Raw genomic sequence first — 21,443 nt, 5'->3', positions numbered from 1 at the left:
TGCAAACTTGCTCTAGTGTGGACTCTCTCTATAGGTCCTGTCAGGAGCCTCCAGCATGGGCTTCCCACAGGCTAACAGTCTCCTTCAGACACTCACCTGCTGCAATGTGGGGTTCTCCATGGGCTGCAGAGGGACTGCCTGACTCACCAGGGTCTGCAACAGGGGCTGAAGGGAAACTCTTCTCCAGCACATGGGGCACCTCTACTCCTTCTTCACTGACCTGGGTGCCTGCACAGCTCTTCCTCTCACATATTCTCACTCCTCTCTCTGTCTGGCACTGCTATTGTCGGAAATTTTTTCCCTTCTTAACTGTGTTATGCCAGAGGCACTGCCACAGCAGAGATGGGGTTAGCCTTGGCCAGTCTGTCCATGGAGCTGGATGGCACTGACTCTGTGGACATGGTGGAAGCTTCTGGAAGCTTCTCAGAGACCTACCCTTGTAGCCACTCTGCTATCAAAACCTGGCCACACAAACTCCCCCCACAGACCTTTCTCTTGTTTCTGTGCTGTATTTTTTAGCCTCATATGGATGTCTCAGATACACAAATATAAGAAATTACACTTCAACTTTCATTCACTTAAACTGGAGTCTAAAAACTAGTTTACATGAAGACAGTTAAAGTTCATAAGAAAGGATGGCAATGAGCTGGTTTACACTTAAACTGAACTAAAACTAGGGTCATATATTCTTTTCTTGGAAAGAAAGTGAGCTGTTGCAAAAAGCCTTGAGGTCATGAAAAAAAAAAGTTCTTCTGACTTTTGATCGCTATGAAGATCTTTATGGTTCAGGATCATTTAAGGGTTTCCATGCCAGTTCTGTGGAAACCTAGAGTTAATGAAATACTTTAACATTTAACATCATATTTGTTTATTTGAATGTTTTTATCCAGGTCAGCCTCATTACGTCCTATTATTTTCATGTTTCAGCCCTAAATTTTCAGGATGAGTATCAATTACAATCCTACATTTTCCTGCTTAAAAGGAAGTTCATGGATGACAGAGTGCTGAAACAGCAAAAGTATTTTTTCAAAAAAAAAAAAAAAAAAAAAAAAAAAAAAAAAAAAAAACCAAACAAAAAACCCTTTTCTGTGGTAGTCTCGCTGATAACTTTGTTAAATTATGGAAGATCTCACAATACCCATAAACTTCCATATAGGTCTCTTGTGCCTGTGCTGTCCTGGAATATTTGCACTTATCAGAACCAAGCTATGAAAAAAACGGCTTTTTCTCCCTCATTAATCTAGACGTACATTCAGAGAAAGACAAGTGATCTCAGGTGGCTAGGTTTTTAAGTGACTAACTTGAATTACTGAAATCTATTCAAAAGTACCAACTACCTCTCTTCTGAGAGCTGTGTCCTATTAAACTTTCCATTTTAGGCAACCTAAACTGGCTACATTATATCTCAGAAAAAAGCTAAATGTAGATTTATGTTAATGACATTTGTTGCAACTGGAGGTAGAAAACATCTAGCAATGCAGAGAAGTTTCCTTTTGCTTTCACATGGTGCTTTCATGGTGCAGGTTTTTCTCCCAAGTAGCAAGACTACCAAAATCACATCAAACTTGAGAATCAGGCAGCTGTCTCAATGCTTCTTCCTCAGTGATAAAGATGTCTTTGGATGCTTGTGAAGTATACCTCTGCACCTCTCTTCTTGTTTTTGGCTTTGCACTGCATACAGTTGTTCAGTGGGTCACCAGGACCACACCACAGGTGTCACCAAGCAGGGGCAGAAATGGGGTATGACCCCGCAGTCTTCAGAGGAGCTCCACAGCCTGGCACCCTGCAGGACACCAATGCCCCATAAGGTGATGCACAGCCACACTGCTGAGTTATGGAAAAGGGTAGGAAAAGAAAATGGTTGAGTTCTATAAACATGAGGGCAAAAGGTGCTCTTCCTCCACAGAATAAAAGCTTGAGTAGATAAGTCTATTGGTAGGATTTTAAAAATCAGCTCTGACAAGAGATGGCAATACAACATTTGTTTCTTCTGGTAGATTTTGCAATTCAGATTTAAGCTTGTGACACTTTAGTGTGAGAAAGCTGTCAAAAGCATTTTAAGCATAGTTATTTTTCTCTTTCCTAGGCTGTGTTAAGGTAACCTGGGTTTGTATCTTAAGGCATTAAAGTAGAACATTTTGTATAATTCTGAAGTAGTTTTTAAATATTGTCTGTAAGACACAGTTTTATGCTGAAAATGTGATGATGAGGTAATGTTTATTAGTATTCACTTGATATAACCTAATTTATTCATTGCTTAATCACCCCTGAGAAATATGCAATAGTCTCTCCAAGTGAGATGACTAAACAGTAAATATGTTATCGTACATTCTCTCTCCATGAGATTCCAAAAACATTAAATGCACAGGAAATATGTTTCTCCCACCAAGGTTAATCTGCGCAGTCAGAGAGACTGATGTATTATACAGCTATTCATATCAGTGAAATATTTCTACATGACTATTGATAGAGAACAAACCTGGAATTTGCTGAAGTGGTTATACATGGTATGCACTTGCCTCACAACAGCAGGAAACTTTTAGCAGTACAGCAGCTCACTCCTAAAGGGTTCTTTTCTTAAGCCAAGATGCAGCAAAGTTGGCAGCACAGCCCCAGCCAAAGTGGTGCTAGACAAGATGCAGAACCACAGGGTTTGGACAGATGTACCACTGACAGATGGTGCTGAGATTAGTCATTATCAATCAGCTTCAACTTGCATTTATTTCTGTGGTTCAATGCCAGTCAGTGATGAACCCTGACTGATAATGCTTTATTACAGCCTAATATTTATTAAGAATTGCTGACTCCTGAGAGGATGAAGGGGAGGCACAGACCCTGCTGATAGGAAAGGACAGACATAACAGACCGAGTTTGCTCATTATTACTAATACTGATGCTTACAGCTCCAGCATCAACTCTGCCAGTGCCACTCTCTGTAGAAGGATTAAGGGTTGCATAGAAGTGGAAAGACCAGCTGCCACTTCTCTCAGAGGGATTTCCACCCAGTTAAGGCCAAAGTGTACTTTTTGGGATAGCATAAGAGGAGCATAAGTAGGCCCTGATATCTAGAAATACAGGACTGTCAATTATATAAGTACTATGTTCACTATGTCTCAGGAATAGAAAAAAGTACATGTAAAAGTTCATATACAGATACATATACATACGCCACTCTATTGTATAGACATATGTCAATAAGAAGGTATATTTATATTTGTATATTTAGGTCTGCCTCTTCCTCCATAATACAATCTTATGAAGTGGCAATAACAAAGCAGGACTAGATTCACTACATCATCTATGGTCACCCATAAAATTTTAATATAATAATAAATTTATCCCCCAGCCCTAATCTACAGACTGTTGATCTACTACTATTACTGAATTTGTAATAAAAACCTAAACATTAATACACTAGATTCAGCCTTAATTTACTCAACTTGAGCTCAGACCAGGACTCAAGTCTCTCTCTTGACGTTAGGGAGATTTAAAAACTGATGCTAAAAATAAAGATAGTTGTTCTTACAGTCTAACTAGTATCTAAAAATTATATTTAATTTGTCTAGAGAAAAAAATAAATTATGCTACAAGAAGTAGACAACATCTTGCATGTTCATTGTCGAGGTCTCATGGAAGAGTTTTCTAAAATCTTCATTGACTGGCAAAAAAATCAAGCTATAATAGATAACTGTCCTAGCATGTCTTTTATTTGATAAGGATTAAAAGAAAATTACTGCATGATGCAATATACTCAAGTCAGCACAGTAATAAAAGGAGTCATTTTATCAACAGGATTACGTCTCACAATAGAATAATCCATAATGGACGTTACAGGAATGGAGTAAAAGAGAGAGCTAAAATGGTTGTTCTTTTTCCCCAAGAGTTGTAAGGAGATGATCTAATGCTATGTTTTTATAAGCAGAGATCTTTCCCAAAGCATTTCCTAGGATCGTTTCTTTTATATTTAATGAATTTCAGGAAGTGAGGAAGGTTGATGTTTTATGTTTAATGTAGTCCCTGAAGAGCAGAGTAAAGCTATGAAGATATCCCATGTATCTTATTTTACAGCTGCCAGATATGCTATTTTTTCTTGAACAAAGACTCTCCAGCAATTTATGAATGCAGTTAAATGTTCAGACATTTCAGTGCAGGAGATGTTTTACCTGTGCAACTGAGAATATAGGGAATTTATAAATCCCAGGTTCTCAGCAGAAACCTGCCTCCAAATCAGTGTTTATGAACTGATTTCTCCCTACAGATAGCTAGGTTTTCATCACAAACTCCCCTCAAACTCATTTCATACCAATACTCGCCAGTGTAGGCTAGGTGGTGTCCAGCTGCCTCTCCCAGGGTGGAAGAGCCTTTCAGCAAGGGAGGCACAGCGGGATGCTGCAGTCTGTGTTCAGTAAGAAAGCCCAGTTCACAGGAGAGACCACCACTCAGCTGCACCTCCTGTGAGGCAGGACTCAAAAAATCAAGTAATTTCTAACACAGGAATTTCTCCACAAGCTAGGAAGCACTCTTGCATTCAGAATCCCTATAGATGCAAACAGCACTTTCATAGGTACTTTTCAGGGCTACTGTAATCTAAGTTTAAAAAAAAAAAAAAAAAAAAAAAAAAAAAAAAAAAAAAAAAAAAAAAAAACAACGAAAAAAACCAACCCACCTCTAAAAATAATTACCTACTCAGAGTTCATTCTTCAGTGGAACATAGCAAATTTGAGCTATCAGTTGGTCAGAAAAACACATATAACTTTTCAGTGAGAAATGCAGAGCAGAAAGATAACATCCTTTAATTTCTTTTTTTTTTTTTCTTTTATTCACAAACAGGATTTAAAGTAAATAACCAGCTAGTAGAAAAAGAAAATATTTGAAACATTTTAATTCACTGACAATCATGAGAAAATAATCTTCAGCATCTGATGTGTTATAAACTGCTTTATGTGCAAAACATCACATTGGGTCATGTTGTATTTAATAGCTGAAACACAAGCTCAGCTGACAACCGACACTGTTATTTTGGGGAAATTTCTTATTTACCAAAGCAGTTTTCTTGATATTTTCTAAAATCCCACACAGGCTAATGCAATTTTTAAAAAATAAATAAATTGAATTGATGCCAGAGAAACATACCTGAAAAAAGATTCATACCTTAAACAATAGAGGTCTGAATTTGCAGCATTGACATAGATAAATAGGTTGACTAGTAGATTGTTTACTGTGCTATTGGACCTGGGGCATGATAAAGTAAGCAGAAAAGGGACTGCATAAGCTTTATCTCCATAACAACCAAGAAAAGAACGATTACAAAAGAGCATGGAAAAGCCACCTTCACAAAACAGGCTTTAACCTTAGAGCAATGGGAGCAGCACAGCACACTGTACCGCTGATGTCTAAATAAGAAAAGACAGTCTTGGCTCAAAACTACTGCATCTCACACCCAGTTGGGTGCTGTGGTTGGAATAATAAAAGTGCAAAGCCATCTAATACAGCAGCCAAATGGAACAATAAATTATTTTAGAAGAATTGAATTATGATCAGTATGTCACAGAGGAAGGAAAGACAGCATGTTTCTAGGTATCTGTTTATTTCAGAATATACCTTTATATCAAGAAATCATTCACACACTACTTTCCTTTAGCATGTTTCAGGGCATTAAGCCATTTTAAAATTAGTTAGCTTTTCTTTGTTTTCCACAAGTTTCATGATTTGAAAAGCTCTTCACTGTAGTTTGACCTAACTGAGTGAGTTCTTTCGGGCTTTACAAGAAAGACAGCATTCAAATACAGTCTTCACAGAAACCTCCTAGCTGAATAAAAAAAGGAACACACTTTTGAAATGAAGAAGTCATTGGGAAGGTAGACTCATGACCTGAACCTTTTCCTACTCAAAACATTATTGAAACTCCTGCTGGCTTTAATGAGCATTGGATCAAAACCTTGGTTTTCTCTTTGACTACGAATTAAGCTCTTTGATGTTAAACTACTTTTAAGGGAAAACTACAGCTTTAAAGTACAGGCCTTTAGAAACACATGGTCTAGAAGAACCTTACTTTGACCAAAATAACTGGGGGCATTTTTCTTCCCCCCAGGTACAGTAAGTTATCAATGGAAATAGTGCAGACATGCTACTGGTATATGTAGCTATGCAGAATGGGAACAGCTACCCTGGCTGCCATTAACAATTTAAGTTAGTTCTTTCCTTCTTTTGCAACCCACAAACTTTTTGCATGGTCTCTCTCACGCAGTGTTCATTTCAGTGGATTAGAGGTATAATGACAATTATATTTTCTTGAAGCATTTAGAAGCTCTTTTATCTGGGACCTTCCATTCATATGGAAAGAGAAAAAGCCAACCTGAAATGGCTATTTGGTTTGGATATTTTCCCTAGGCTCTTTAATGCCTGAAAGATATTTTTTTTCTTGGTCAAATAAGGGTTCTAGTAAACAGGAATTGATGGCACAGATTTTTATACAAACATAAAAAAGTCTGGAGAAAAAATGGCGATTTTCAATAGTAAAGCACTTTATTAAAAATAATTCCAGTATCTATAGAAAGAAATACTTACGCATGCAGCAAATCCCCTGTCCCTGCCCTTCCTACCTTGGACCTAGCCTGTGGTAGGTAGAGAGCAGCCCTTGTGCCCATGGCAGCCACAGCACAGCAAGAGAGATTCTTGCCTCAGTTTCCTTGCTTGTGTCCAGTGCCATTCCACGAAAAAAAAAATCTTGCCTGAACTGAGCATGTTTAACCTTCCTACTACTATCCTGCCTACATGAACAACTTTCACAAAGACTTTTAGTCCAAATACCAATTAAATTTATTCTAGGCAGACATGCTACAGGTATCTGTACAATGCAAACAAATCTACAACAGCCGCAGGTAACAAATATGTATGTAAGATTTATTCAAGCACTAGTTGTTGAAGACTAGTTGTTATTTATTTATTATTCTATCCTTATTTATTCTTATTTTCCTTATTGCCACGTTTCAATCAAGTCATAATTTCATTATTATCTGTGCCAAAATATTGGAATTGCAAAATTCTTTCTCCCAAACAATGCATAAGAAATACAGTTGCAAAAGACCTGTCAAGGCTGATGTGTGATATTTACTGTTTCAGTATTACTTTTACACTGAAACATAACTTTGAATGTATTTTTAGCAACTTTTTCTTTTTTTGTTTGTTTTACTTTTTATTGTCATGATGTGCTCACTGAGTATATGATACTAATCAGAGGAAGAATGAGAAACTAATGTTTAGCAGATGCATGTGTAAAGATGGCAACTATGCCTCTGCAGCAAATCAGCCTATTCAGGTATTCATGCTGAAATACAGCCTACTAAATTAGCTCCACACCAAGAATGCTGGAAGTGGTTAGTTTTCCACAGTCTCTTTTAAATCCTACTCAACCGGAGTTTTACTTGTCACTCTGGGAAGACGTATTGTCATGACCAAAAAATGGAAGAAAGGTTTACTATGTAAATCTTCCACTGTCATTTCTAGCAGATTTCAATGATTTACTCCCAAATCAGTTTTTCATTAACTTACTCTGAGGTTCTCTTACTGAATAACTGACTGAAATTATCACTGTTTCACTAGCTAAGTTTGTTAATCAGAACATCTTAAAGTCTTTTCTTTTGATGTATGTGACAAGCATTGAAGTTTTAGACTGAACCTTACCAGCACGTATAGTATCTAATTATAAACTGTTAGACCCATTAGTATGATTCTTTTGGAAAATTGAAACCCCTTCCTAGATATATGCATATTCATCCTATATAGCATTCTTAAGCAATTTTCATTAAAGCAATTGTTTCTTTGCAGCCTACTGTGCAAATCCTACTTATAAAGCTTACAAAGGGTTGATGGTGAGTAATATTTAAAACATAACCAATAAATTATAGATGACCTCATTTGCTTCCACAAGAGAATTCTTAACTTTTTCTAGAAGATTAATATCATAAGTGAGCATCTGTGCTGATTTTGGCTATGATGGATGTAATTTTCTTCATAGTATCTAGTAGAGGGCTGTGTTCTGATTTTGTGCTGGAACCAGTGCTGATAACACAGGGATGTTTCATCTATTGCTGAACAGAGCTTACCCAGGGTCAAGGCCTTTTCTGCCTCTCACTTCAACCCACCAGTGAGGAGGCTGGGGGTGCACAAGGAGTTGTGAGGGGACACAGCCAGGACAGCTGACCCCAAATGACCAAAGAGATACCTCAGACCATGTGGGGTTGTGCTCAGCATATAGAGCCGAGGGAAGGAGAAGAAAGAGGGGGATATTTGGAAGGATGGTGTTTGCTTCAGTCACCATTACCTGTGATGGAGCTCTGCTTTCCTGGGTATGGCTGAACACCTGCCTGCCTATGGGAAGCAGTGAATGGATTCCTTGTTTTGCTGTGCTTACATGCCCAGCTTTTGCTTTGCCTGATAATATGTTTCTATATTGACCCATGGATTTTCTCACTTTTACTCTTCTGATTTTCTCCCCCATCTCTCTACAAAGAGACTGAGTGAGCAGCTGCATGGGGCTGCTCTCTGAGGTTAAACTACAACAGCATCGTATACCTGAGTAGATATACATGCAGAGTATCTATATAGATACACATTTTATTCAGCTGTGACCTAATGAAAGCTCTCTCCCAGCCTGTAACACAGGGAACGAAGTCAGTGATACAGTCTCTAAGTGTTCTGAGGTTAGCCAGAAATCTTCTAGGGTAAACCTCTTTTGCACGAACTCCACCACTATTCCTTGTTTCACGCAGCCACATATAGTAATAGAATAAGCATAAATGGTTTTAAACTAAAAGAGAATAGATTTAGGTTAGGAGTCAGGAAGAAATTTTTCACTAAGAGAGAGTGAGGCACTGGAGCAGAGAAATTGTGAATGCCCCATCCCTGGAAGAGCTCAAGGCCATTTGATGGGGCCTTGAGCAACTTGATCTAGTGGATGGCATTCCTCTATGGCAGGGAAGTTGAGATAATCTTTAAGGTTCCTTCCAACACAAACCAGTCTAGGATTTTATGATTCTATGATTGTTAGTACAGCACTCAGAGTTAGAGGATCAAGACTTCAACTTAAATTTAAATTCATGGGCAAATTTTCAGTGCAGCTGCCCCTTCTTTTGGTTAAGATTTGAGTGTGTACAAAACAAGAGGTGAGGGTCCTTTCAGCTACTTGTGTTTTTCAGAACACTTCTGTATATTAGAGAAGAGGTAAAGAGCTCCATATCTGAACAGTTTATTTCAATTGTATCTTGCAGAGACAGATATATTAGGGAAAAATGTTTTAATCTCCTATAACTTAATTTACTATAACTTAACTGGTCTCAATACTATCATCTTAAATTCACGTTGTACGTGTTGCATTGTTGACCATGTTTCCCCATTACTGAATAATATCCTGCTATGCTCAGTACTGCCCAAGTTCACAACAAAACCTGTTTCCTTATTCATGAACCTCTGCAATCTAAACAATCCATGTACTTGACAAGGTTTTGGTGATAACATTAACAGGTTAACTTTGTTTCAGAAGCCCGTCTGAATCTGGCTTGTCTACGAGAAAAATAAGATTGCCAATTTACGTATATGATTAAGAACTGAGAGCAGGAAGGTTTCACAAAGCTAAATCAGCTCAGTTCACATCCTGAAGAGCTTTGTAAAGGCAAATATCTCTCCTCAGGCAAGCAGGTTTTGAACAACTTGGTGACTAGCCTGCACTCAACACGAATTTCACAATGTCTGCAGATAGCTCATTATTTCTTGCAAACTTACTTCCTTATCCTTATTGCTTTATATAAAAAGGTTTAAGATTCATTTGAAGGTAAGCAAGCACAAATAGGCTCAAAAGATTAAATACCAGAGAATTTTTTTTCCAAGGCACAAAGAAATGTTAGGTACTAATCTCTATAAATGTTTGTCTTAAATGACTCTTGCCAGGAACTAGTGCGATGACATTTACAGCAGCATAGCTGTGGCATGGTGCTCCTTCATGGCAGCCTGAGCTTTGGACATGAAATTGAAGTAACACAGTAGGGGCAGACAGATGGAGAAATGGAAGCTCCTTTCCCAGTGTCTCATCTTTGAGAAGTCATTCCTGTCTGTAGCTGCATGAAAATAACACCATGGGGATACTACTGGCATGTTGTAATCCTGCCATAGTGTAATACTGGATCAGGTAGAAATATCCCAGATGGATCTTGTCTCCTGACAGTCAGGAGAGTGAATTCCACTGTGTTTCTTGTACTGAGTTACAGCTCAGATGAGTCAATTTGCAGTTCAATACAAGAATGAGGCAAAGTCACAGTGACGAGCAGCAAGAAATAACACCCTATTCTCTTGTATCTATGCAGTGAAGCACTTTGGTTTTCCCAGGGAGCCAACATTGCTCTCTCTCTGCTGCTGTAGTTTACTCATTCACACCTCCTTTTTCTTTTCTCCCTCTTTGCTAAAAGAACCACATCAGGTTTTCCTCTCCCTCTGAGAATACAAAAATTTGTATATATCCACTTATTCTGGGTTAAAAGCCTATATAAACGCCAACTAGAACTGCCAGTATTATTTTCAGGACCTATGCATGCTTCCTACACAGTCGGCAACAGCCATACTTTAAGGCTCTTAAAATACCCACATACCTCTTGGGGATTCAATACAATATTTATGCTCCCTAATGGTCTTCTGAAGATCTCAAGTTCTGCCCTCTTCCCCAGGAGGAGCAGTTGGATGTGGAAGCAGGGCTGCTGCACTGTGTTCTTTTTATGTCACACAACTGTAAGGCACAGGCTGTCCTTCAGCACTAAATGCACCAGAGAGGGGGTTTCATACAATTTTGTAATTTAAACATCAGCTTTCCCTTTCAACTATATTTGTTTTCCTACTTTCTAATTACATCTTTCTAGAAATACTTTTGCTCTGCTTTCACCTGCTCTAGCACTGCATTGTCCTGGGCAGAGCTCTGTCAGCATAATATCTAGATACTGGTAAGGTAAATCTGTGTGTGGAGAAATATAAAGATATTGGCAAAGAAATTACTCTCTTCAAGAAAATTCTATGAGGTAAGGTCTGTTTTGGCAACAAGCAGATGAGTGATATCTCAGTCTGTTTTACTGAATCTGGACAGACAGGAGGAGAGGAGTAGAACTGGCATGTAACATAGCGAGAGACAAGCCTGCTAAAAAGGGATTAACCTGATCCGAGAGAGAGTAAGAGAGGTCAAAGGAGACCCTTCAGAAGCCTTGATCATCAGGAAATGCTTAGCAATCTACTAACTCCTCACGCACAAGTGGCTAGTTGGTTTTGAATCTTAAGTCATTGGACATCATTAATTCATGCCCAATCTTAATATTTAAATAAAATCATCCACATATTTGAACAATTGTGTATGATGTTCAAATACAAGAATTTAGAGAAATACAAAGTTTCCAGAGCCGTTTCATATGTGGCTTTGTTAGTTAGCAGCATTTATAGGCATTTATCCATGTAGCAACACCATTCTGCTAGTCATGGTTTTGTACATTATGGTAGCAGCAACACAAGATTAGACAAAATAGTCACTACAACATAGGGTACAACTAGATTAATATATTCAGTTAGAACAGCAGTTCATTTTTGAAGCTGAAGCTGCTTTAGCACTCAATGGTTTGGACTGCAGAGTATCATCTTTGAGTAAAGTCAATGAATAGTTTTATTGCCTGCCTAAAGTACCTCCAGTGCACAGACACTACAGAAAAAGAAAGGTGGATAGATAGATAGATAGATAGATAGATAGATAGATAGATAGATAGATAGATAGACAGATAGATGGCAGTGTTCAGCTCTACATGGATTTTGTCGATGTTGAGATGTTCAGCACTTTCCCAAACCTTTTGCTTCCAGAGCTATCACATTACCTGATAATCTTGAGTTTCATTAGAAAAACATAAACTTTTCATTCTCAAGAGTTCAGAGAAAAGCTTAGGAATTTTAACTGTCATGACTTAAAAACTAACCTCATTTATTGGGAACTTCCCCTTTGATTTTTTTAATGCTTTAAGCTAGCATCTTCTGATTATTATCTCTAATGATGATGACCCAGAATCATCTGTGCCGAGCTTGATTTTGACAGAAAATTGAATTGACACCAATGATATGCAAATATTTATATGTCTATGTCTAAATTTACCTCCATATATTTTATATAGATCTGTAGTATGCAAAATGTGGTTGCATGCTTAAATTAGCTTACAGCTGATGGAGTAGTCATTCTAGCCTTGATTCAATACTATTTCGATTCAGTGAGAAACTAGCAACATTTAAAATGCTTGCAGAAATCATGTGTTCCAGATTTGAACAAGACCACCAAAATTTAACCCCAAACAAAACCAAATTGTACATCCTAGAACATTCTAGAACTGTTTATTTTACTTTTATTCTCTGAAATACAACCTTTCATCAAAATGAACCATTTTGATAGTTCATTTATTAATAATCTTGTGCATATCAAGAGAAGTTCAAAGGTTCCCAGTTTTCATCTGAAAAATTAAGCCATTAGAACCAGATTTAGTATGTAAGTGGGAAAGGAGTTTCTCTGTTCCCTCTCTTTCTCTCTTGTACCTGCATGTGCCACATGAATCCCATGCATTGCCTATTAACCCATCGAGGAAATTCTAAATTGTGAAGCTGAAATGATTTATAGACACCAGGCTATTGATGATTAGTGATAATTCATTTTGATACCTACTTTTCTTGAAAATAGAAGTGAGCTTGTATGCTTTATTCATCTTTTTGACCTGGACTAACTGATCTGAATTTCAGAACATTAACAAAACCTTAGTATGATAAAAAACATTATATTTTCAATGCAACAGGAAACACAATTAACCTAAAGGAGAAAAAGGCCTTTCTTAACTGAGTAGCTGACATCAGAGTCAGATGTCGCTAATAAAATACATTTAATAGAAACTCAGTTTAGTTTTGAATACAAAAGAGAACTGATGGTGAACATTCTTGATGAGTCATAAATGTTTTTCATTAAATAAAAGTCTAGTGCACTTGAATGACTGTTTTTTCATTTGACAAACCTCTTAATATAAAAATATATATCATACATATCATATATTTTCACAAGTCCAGATGGGCCAAACTGGAGTCAATTGAGCCTCTGGCAATGGCAGGCCTCCATAAAACTGCCCTCTTTCCCTTCTAGGAGACAAGGAATAGCTGATATGCTATTGTGCCCAAATGGTCTGGCACTTGGTTCTAAGCTGCTCTGTTCAGTTAGGGAAAGGCACAGATATACAGCACCTCCTCTGAATTCATCCAGTCAGGACCTGTGGATGGTGAATTGATGCAGCCTACATGGGGCAGAAGATGTCAAAGAATGCAACCAACCTGACCCTATGGTTTCAGAAAATTGAACTGACATGACCACATAAATTCAGATTTCATATAAGAAAGAATTTTTGTTGTCTATGCTGTCTTCTGTGATGAAGATAACACCAAAGGAGACCAGATCCAGTACTGACAATTGTGACTAATAAGTGAGCACCTAGAGTCCGTGGCATCCCTTGTTCCTACTAGCACTGTTGTGCTCACTTTGTACTACAGACAAGGAAAGGCCACAGAGACCTCATCTTTGGAAATTTTTCATGCTGGGTAATGCCTGTGTTCAGTTAGTTTTTCTGGGAAAAGATGCAGTCATTTCTAATAGTGAGAGCAGATGCAACATACAGCTTTACCTACATGAAGCCTGGCAGTCATACTGGAAGCCTCTGCTGACCTCATGCTTCCAAGCTGGCAGCTGACATCAGTCAGAAGAGTTAATTCAGAAGGCTGACATGAAATTTTATCAAACCCATGAAAACTTACGCAAATTCAGCCAAGTGATAAATCACTGGAAAACTTCCAATCCAGGGACTTTTTTTTGCTCAATTTCCTGTCCCCAATGGTGACCAGTATCTTGAGGAAAATATCAGAAAAGGGTAAGTATGTAGTGCTCCTTTTTGGCATTTATCCAAGAGCTGGCCAGCACATTGAAGTTAGAAAGTGATGCTCTTGATTTCTGAAAAGCAATTGCATATGGCTTTGTGGGCTCACCTAAGTTCTCACAAAGATCAACTGAATGAAAATTTTGAAGAAAGGAATACTTTCTTTTTTTTACAAAATTGGAAGGGTTGAAAGGAGCTAAAGTGCAATCCAGACATGTAAGAAAAAGAGGAGGAGGGGGAAGTAGAGGAAAAATATAAAATATAATTTTCTCATAGGATCACTTATCACATAGTTAATGACTATTATTTTAAGCTTTCTCAAGGCATAAATGAAATTTCTACATACAAACTATTAGCAGCTGGTTTCCAATTATCATGTAACAAAAATACTTGTTTCTTAATAAGCAGACTTGGTTACTGACCAGAAGTTAATACAAAAAACATTAAGTGGTACACAGAATAAAGACAATTGAAATTATATGTTTTATTTTGGAAATTTATAATGACTGTATGATTTTTTAAAAATAGAAGAATTTTTAATGTAAGTTGAATTGGATTCCAGTTTGTTAATATATCCACAGTTTTGAAATGAAAAAATAAAACTAAACAAACAATTTATTTTTAGGCAAACAAAGAATGAAAAATCAGACTTTCGTTCTCTAAATTTTTGTTAGGGTCCTCTCAAAATATATAAGCATGTGAGACAACGTCTCTGTTGTTTTTCTCCAAATGCCAGAATAAAGTTTGACCCATGTTGCATACAAAAGCATACAATGACAACATGCATATAACAGTTCTATGGAACAAATAGTAAGAAAAAGGTAGAGATAGTTCTATAGTTCCATCTTGATGATATGTTTTCCTCTTTTGTGAATGTAAGGTCAATCAAAGTCATTATGATTTAATAATACATGTGGATCACCTTTATAATACAGAGAAAATAAATGCCTCCTTCATATATAAAGGTCAATTATGCCTTGAAGGCTTGTAGAAGTCAGTGTAACAGTGATAATGAAAGGTTACAATTTAGATGAAGTCTAGCTATATGAGTTAAAATCCAATAATGAAAACTTGAGAAGTGCTCCAAATAAACCCAACAGTTATAACCCTAATAAAAAGGTCTCTCCAAGTAGCTTATCCAACATTAAAAAAATATTAATAAAAAATTAGTGTTTGAATCAATTCTTAAGTCTGCTCAGAGAGATAACCAAATTATAAACTTATTAAAAGGCCATTTGAGTCTCATACCCGTGCATGACTCCATATTTTAACTAGAATTAGAAATGGTCACCTGATCTTGTATTCAGTAAATAAGTTGAAAGTACTTTTCCTGGTTAAAGTGGTGCCCATTAATGTTACGACAGATAGGAGTCTGACAGTATTTTCATCATGCAATCTTATTTTCAGAGGCTTAGTGCAAGTTGGCTGTCAAATCCAGCTCATTGTTGAAATAAAAAATACAGTGAGCCAGAGCAATGAATTTGCCTTAATACAAGGAAAGAAAAGAAATTTTGTGTTTAACAGTATTTTGGTTGAGATATGAAAACTAATTTTTTAAAGGAAAGTTTAGTTATGAAGTAGGCATTTAAACTCACCTAAATTTGGAGGATCCTCTACTGGTTGGGTAAATTATGCTCTTAATTTAATGACAACTACATTGTAGAGCAGTTCTCATTTAGTAAAGATTCTAATCATGTAGGTAATTCAAAATGTACAAATATTCCTTGTATGCTTAAGGCAATTCATACATATAAACAATTATCAGATGAGAGAAAAAACCTCAAAGTACTTTGAATGCAGGTACCAAGAATGTAAAAAAGACCCTCAAACCCATATGAATTAGGAACTACTTATTCTTAAGGAATAAGATATTTGGCTGTAGTTCTGACTGGCTCTTTCCATATTTTCCTCTGTAGTAGCGTGGAATTGGGTTTTCTAATTTTTGTATAACTTTGTATCCTAGTTTCTATAAATGTTCATCCACCCCCACCCCGCTTCCCTTGATCACAGTTGTTAAGTCACATAATAGGCCTGGCTCTGCCCATTGTATGTCTCTCAATAGCCCGGGCTAGCCCACTGTATAACTTTACATCTTATCTGTGCATACACCCAAGGTTCTTGATAGCCCGGGCAGACCAGATGGCCCAGCCATAGTTTCGAGTGTCTCTCCACCCCTTTCACCCCTAAATGGTAATGTCAACACCCCTTTTGATTTGGTCCCTCCCCTTCATTTCCATTGAGTTCCACCCCTGTTCACAAGGGCAAGGGAGACCCAAAATCGCGCTCTCTGGCTCTCACACTCACACACACACTCAAGCATGGAACACCTGGGCATCTGCCCTGAAAATACTCCTTCTTTACCACCGATTGTGAGTAGCTCCTTTCTCCTAAATAAGCACGCTTCTGCCTGGGGTCCGGGCCTGCCTAAAACTTCACCTTATCACGACAGAGCCCAGCTAGCCGGAGGGCTCTCTGGGAACGGTGATATTCCTCCAGCCCGGATCCTGTGAAGCTGACTCTTTTCTTGCAAATATATCCACAAGAGACAGCAAGACAGATTTCCTCGAGAGTTGAGCCAGCTTTCACACTTCCCTGGGAGTGGATTTCAAATTTCTTTCCTGAATCAAACTAGAGCTACAAGCTCAAGTCTTTCCACTTAATACTGCTCCGCTTCATACAGTGGCAACATATTTATTCAGTTATTGTCAAAGCTAAATATTAAAGGGAAGTTAGAGAGTGTTGTTGACTTTCTCAGGTCGGATTTAGGTGTGATCATTATCACTTTACATCACTTCATTTAAGTGACGTTTTTCAAGTACAAAAGATTTTGCAAGCAGGTTAGACATCAGGTTAAATATAAAACAGCTATTGATTTGTTAATAAACACACAAAAAAAGTCCAAAATTAATGAGCTCATTACCCCAGTAAAATACGTTTGCTGAACCAGTAGGCATCAGTCAGTTGGGGAAGATCTGACTTCCACTGGTCCCAAGAAAAGATTCTCCGTGCTACTAACTTGCCATCTTCCTAATCCATGGGGTTTTCCTTCAGAAAACATCTCTCGGGTTTGGTTTTCTCTTCGCCTGAGATTTAGGTGGTGGTTTGAGAGAGTCTTGTTTTTGCCCCCTGAAGGCTCTGATCCAGATGCAAGAATGAAACGGAGTCTTCAAGGTCTTGTTTTTTCTGGGTTTCTTATGTTGTTTATTAATTCTTATCTGACAATTTTATTTTTTTTTTCTCCGTCCAAGATGTCCACAGCTGCTTGGACACAGAACGACTCCCTACTTGATGGGAAGTTGCTACCTTCTTATAAAGAAAATTACATACCTATTATTTACACTTCCGTGCCAATCCCTATTACCTATACTAAAAGGGTCATCTCTACTCTGACCCAATCTCCTTAAACTACTTTGTGCCACCGTCACTGCAGAAGATGGATGCCAAGGGAAAAGGAGAAGAACCTAGGGTACTGTCCTAAATCGTCCATCTTGTCCCCCATTCTCGGAATCCTAAAACTACAAAATTTTCCACCTTGTGATAAACTACACTGCTGTCTGTAACACCTTTGTGACTTGTTGTCCTGGGTTGATGATGCCTCCTATCCCATATCGTGGACTACCTTGTTATGTCTAACAGCTGTCCCGTCCCGCCCCCCCCCTTTTGAGGGGGGGGGGGGGCTGGGACTTTTGCTGTTGGCTCGGCTGGCATTCTCTCTCTCTCTCTCTCTCTCTCTGCTCGGCAGCTGAGCACACTCAGTCCCCTCAGCTTATAGGAGGAATGCTCCAGCCCCTTACTCATCTTTTTTGCCCTCCACTGGATCTGCTCCAGGAGCCCAGAAGTGGACACAGAGCTCTAGATGTGGCCTCACCAGGGCCGAGTGGACAGAAGGATCCCCCACCTTTGTCCTGCTGCCAATGATCTTCCTAATGCACCCAGGGCATGCCACCAGGACACCAGCTATGTGTTGTCAGTGAGTTTGCTGAGAAGGCATCTGCCCCTTCATCCAAGTAATTGATGAATAAGTTAAAAAAAACCTGGACCCAGTATTGAACAGTATTGGACTCTGCTAGTGACAGGCATCCAATTAGTGTTTGTGCCACTGATTATGACCTTTTGGGATTTGCTGCTCAGCCAGTTCTCAATCCAACTCACTGTCAGCTCACTCAGTCCACACTTCCTGACTTTGCCTATGAGGATATTGTGAGAGATAAGTGTTGAAAACCTTCCTGAAGTCAAGATAGGCAATACCCACTGCATTTCCCTCATCCATCTCGGTAGTTGTTTCATCATAATAGGTGATCAGGTTGGCCAAACATGATTTACCTTTCGTGAATCCATGCAGACTATGCCTGATCACTTTGTCATCCACATGGCTAGAGATGGCCTCCAGGATTTCCTCAGAAGTCTGAGCCAAGGTTATGCATATGACTTTTGTCATAGTTGGACCTTGAATTCTTGGTCAGAAGTAGCTGAATCTCAGGGTGATAATAAGGCTCCCTAGGACTCTGGGATGACAAAATTCAGGTTCCTCTTTGATTAATATTATTGAACTGGAAGAGCTACAGTAAGAGAGGATGTGAAAGTATCATCCTGGAATAACTAAAAACTGATGGCTAAATTTTTATGCATCCTCTTGGGAATAAAAAAGCTAAAAATCTTAAAGAAAAATTAAGGTGAGCGAGGATGTGAAACCCCATGTTGTGATTCTGTGATGCCCTTTGTTTTTTCTTCTCAACTAGGCACTGTCACTGTAAGTCTGAGGGACTGCAGCACAGTCAGAGCTACAAAAGAGTCTCTTTTAGTGTCTATGTGGCTGCCCACAAACAAGGTTCAGGCACTGACACTGTAAGGCAGCACAACTCTGTTTCTGCAGGCATTAGAAGCACAGTACTTTGAACAAAATGCATTAAAGGTCCTGCAACCTGGAAGGATGCTGAAGCCTGAAAGTTTCTCATTTAGCTCCGTGAATAAATTACATAAAAGATAACCAGCATGGTACATATTTTTCTTTTTATTTATTTGGACCTACCAATATGTTAATTCATTAATTATACCAAGAATGGATGACAGAGTCTATTTGTGAGGGTGGAAGACTTCATTTTCTTCTTATCAGGCAATGAAAGCTTTTGTTTCAAAAAGACAAGGGCAGCTTTGGGTCCATTCAGAAACTTAACTATAGTTACTGAAGAACAATAAAATGAAAAATATAGTACCTGTGGAGGCCGAGAGGTGACTGTAGTGGAGCAAGGATTATAGTCAGAAACATAAAGTCCATCTTAAACTTCTCCTTAGATACCTATTACCTGCTTCTTTAGTATATTCAGTCCTTTATCTAGAGTACTCAAGTGATAAAATCAGGGCAGTGGACATAAAGGAGCCCTTCATTTTTAGTATTCATGTTGCATTCTGAGGCAATGATTTAGATCCAAATTCTATTTACAGCTAGGGAAAATATCTTTCATAAAGAAGTCATTGTAAATTTTGGCAATTTTTGCATTGCTTATTCACAGTCCTTTATTAAGCCAGCTCTATAAATGGCTAAACAATATCATATTAATAGCATCCATTGCAGATTTTTGTGCCTTTTTTCAATGAATAATTATCTATCTTGACATTTTCTAGTTGCTCAAACAGCTATTATTGTCAGACATACATATATACCACTACTAATACTGCATCTGGAATATGCTGAAAGTCCAAAATATCCAATATATTTTCAAGCAATACAGAGACATTACAGCATGAAATGCCTGAAGTTTCACGAGAACAAAGCTACTAAATCCACAATCCCTGTGTGATCTCCCAGAGCACAAAAGAGAGAGGCATCCTTTGTATTGAATCCGGTGTTAATCTTCATTCTCTCCCTTTTTCATGGTGGACCTCAGTAAATCCTCTCAGTTCTCTAGCTCACAGACCTAGCTTGAGTAGCTTCTGTTTAATGCCATGACTACATAAAGTCCCCATAAATCCTCTAAGTGGACTAGGTATCTATGAAATGTGCTGCAGGCTGTATTACACTCCCCATTTTGAAAATTTAGAGGCAAATGCTTAAAGAATGCTGTGATTAAGGTGGGTATTTTGATTACCAATAAGCTGGAGCACATAGGTGCCACAATTTATATTACTTTAGGGAGCAGCCAGACTGAACTGGATATTGCTAAAGTGAAGAGATAGGTTGTAACATCAGCTGGCTCTACATCTGCCAAAAGAAAAATGCAGCTCATGGAAGCATTGTTCTTTAGAGGCTTGCTGGTACTTGGCACAATAATTGGAACTAGCAGATGTTTAAAACCAGGTAGTAACACTCAGTTTTCTTAATCACAATCACTGTTAAATATTAAGGGGTGGTGTCATTTCTTGCATAGGCTTTTGCAGAATTTCCTGTCCCTACTTTCTCTTTGGAAAAGCACTGGCAAGTAGTAGGTTGCTGCTCCTGAAGGCATAGTCAATGTGTGGAGCACACTGGTGATATTCCATGAGCTGCCTTTCCCTAAAGGTTTTCCATGAGCTGCTGATCAGCACCTTTGATTTTCTGAAGTCCTTCCTTCATGTCCTGGGTTGCAGTGTAGGATGTACACAAAGTATTTATTCTATCACCATCTTCATGAACTGTTGAAACCAGGTGGGGCAGTGTTCTTCCCAAGCCCCTGCCTTTGGGGTGTCTTCTGCTAATGGCCCATCAATGCCTGGCCCATGACTCACAGGTAACTCCTTCCAGGAGTTATCTCTGTTTAATGGGCCATCAAGGACCCACTTCACAACTCATCATCCCATTGTGAGATGCTCTGCCCAGGGGGAGGAGCCAAGCATTCTCACCTGGATATAATCTGGGATTTGGGACAGTACAAGCAGCCCTTGCCTACTGGATTCCCAGAGGAGCAGAGCTACCAGACCTTTCTACAGGATCACTGCTTCAGGAAGAGCACCTCATCTGGACTGCCACCATCCTGCTCAGGTTGTATTCCGACTCTGTCAGTGATCCTTTGTGTTATTGCATTTATTTTATTTTACCTTTTTACCTTTCTTCTTATTAAATTGTATTTCCAACTTGGAGCCTCTCACTCGTTTTGCTTTCAAACCATGACACTCCAGCACCTGCTGCATTGTGTCCTGCCTTCCCCTTTCAATAAGAGAAGCAACCCAAGTCCTGAACTAGGCTTGACTTACAGTTTAGACTAAAATTTAGTTCTGCTTGCTGTCCTAGTAAGTCCTCTAAAGCTTCCAGTTAGAGGAGCCTTAAAATAGAGGGGAATTAGGCCTGACACATTTTTAGCCCTATAACTAAACAGTGTTGTATTTAGCAGAGAGAGGTTATTTTTGCAGGATCCATAAATTGATTTCCATGGGAATGCTGTACCTAGGAAGTGAAATTCTTATCTTAGCAGAGATATGGAAAAAAGGCTGGGAGCTGTTTATGTCACATTTGCTGTTGGTGTTTTGTGTGTGGCTATGTATGTTTGCACGCAGCTGCAG

Source organism: Zosterops lateralis, assembly GCF_965231275.1.
Source record: "Zosterops lateralis genome assembly, chromosome: 4".
NCBI lineage: Eukaryota > Metazoa > Chordata > Aves > Passeriformes > Zosteropidae > Zosterops > Zosterops lateralis.
The sequence above is the reverse complement of the archived record's forward strand: the minus strand, read 5'-3'. Positions refer to the sequence as shown.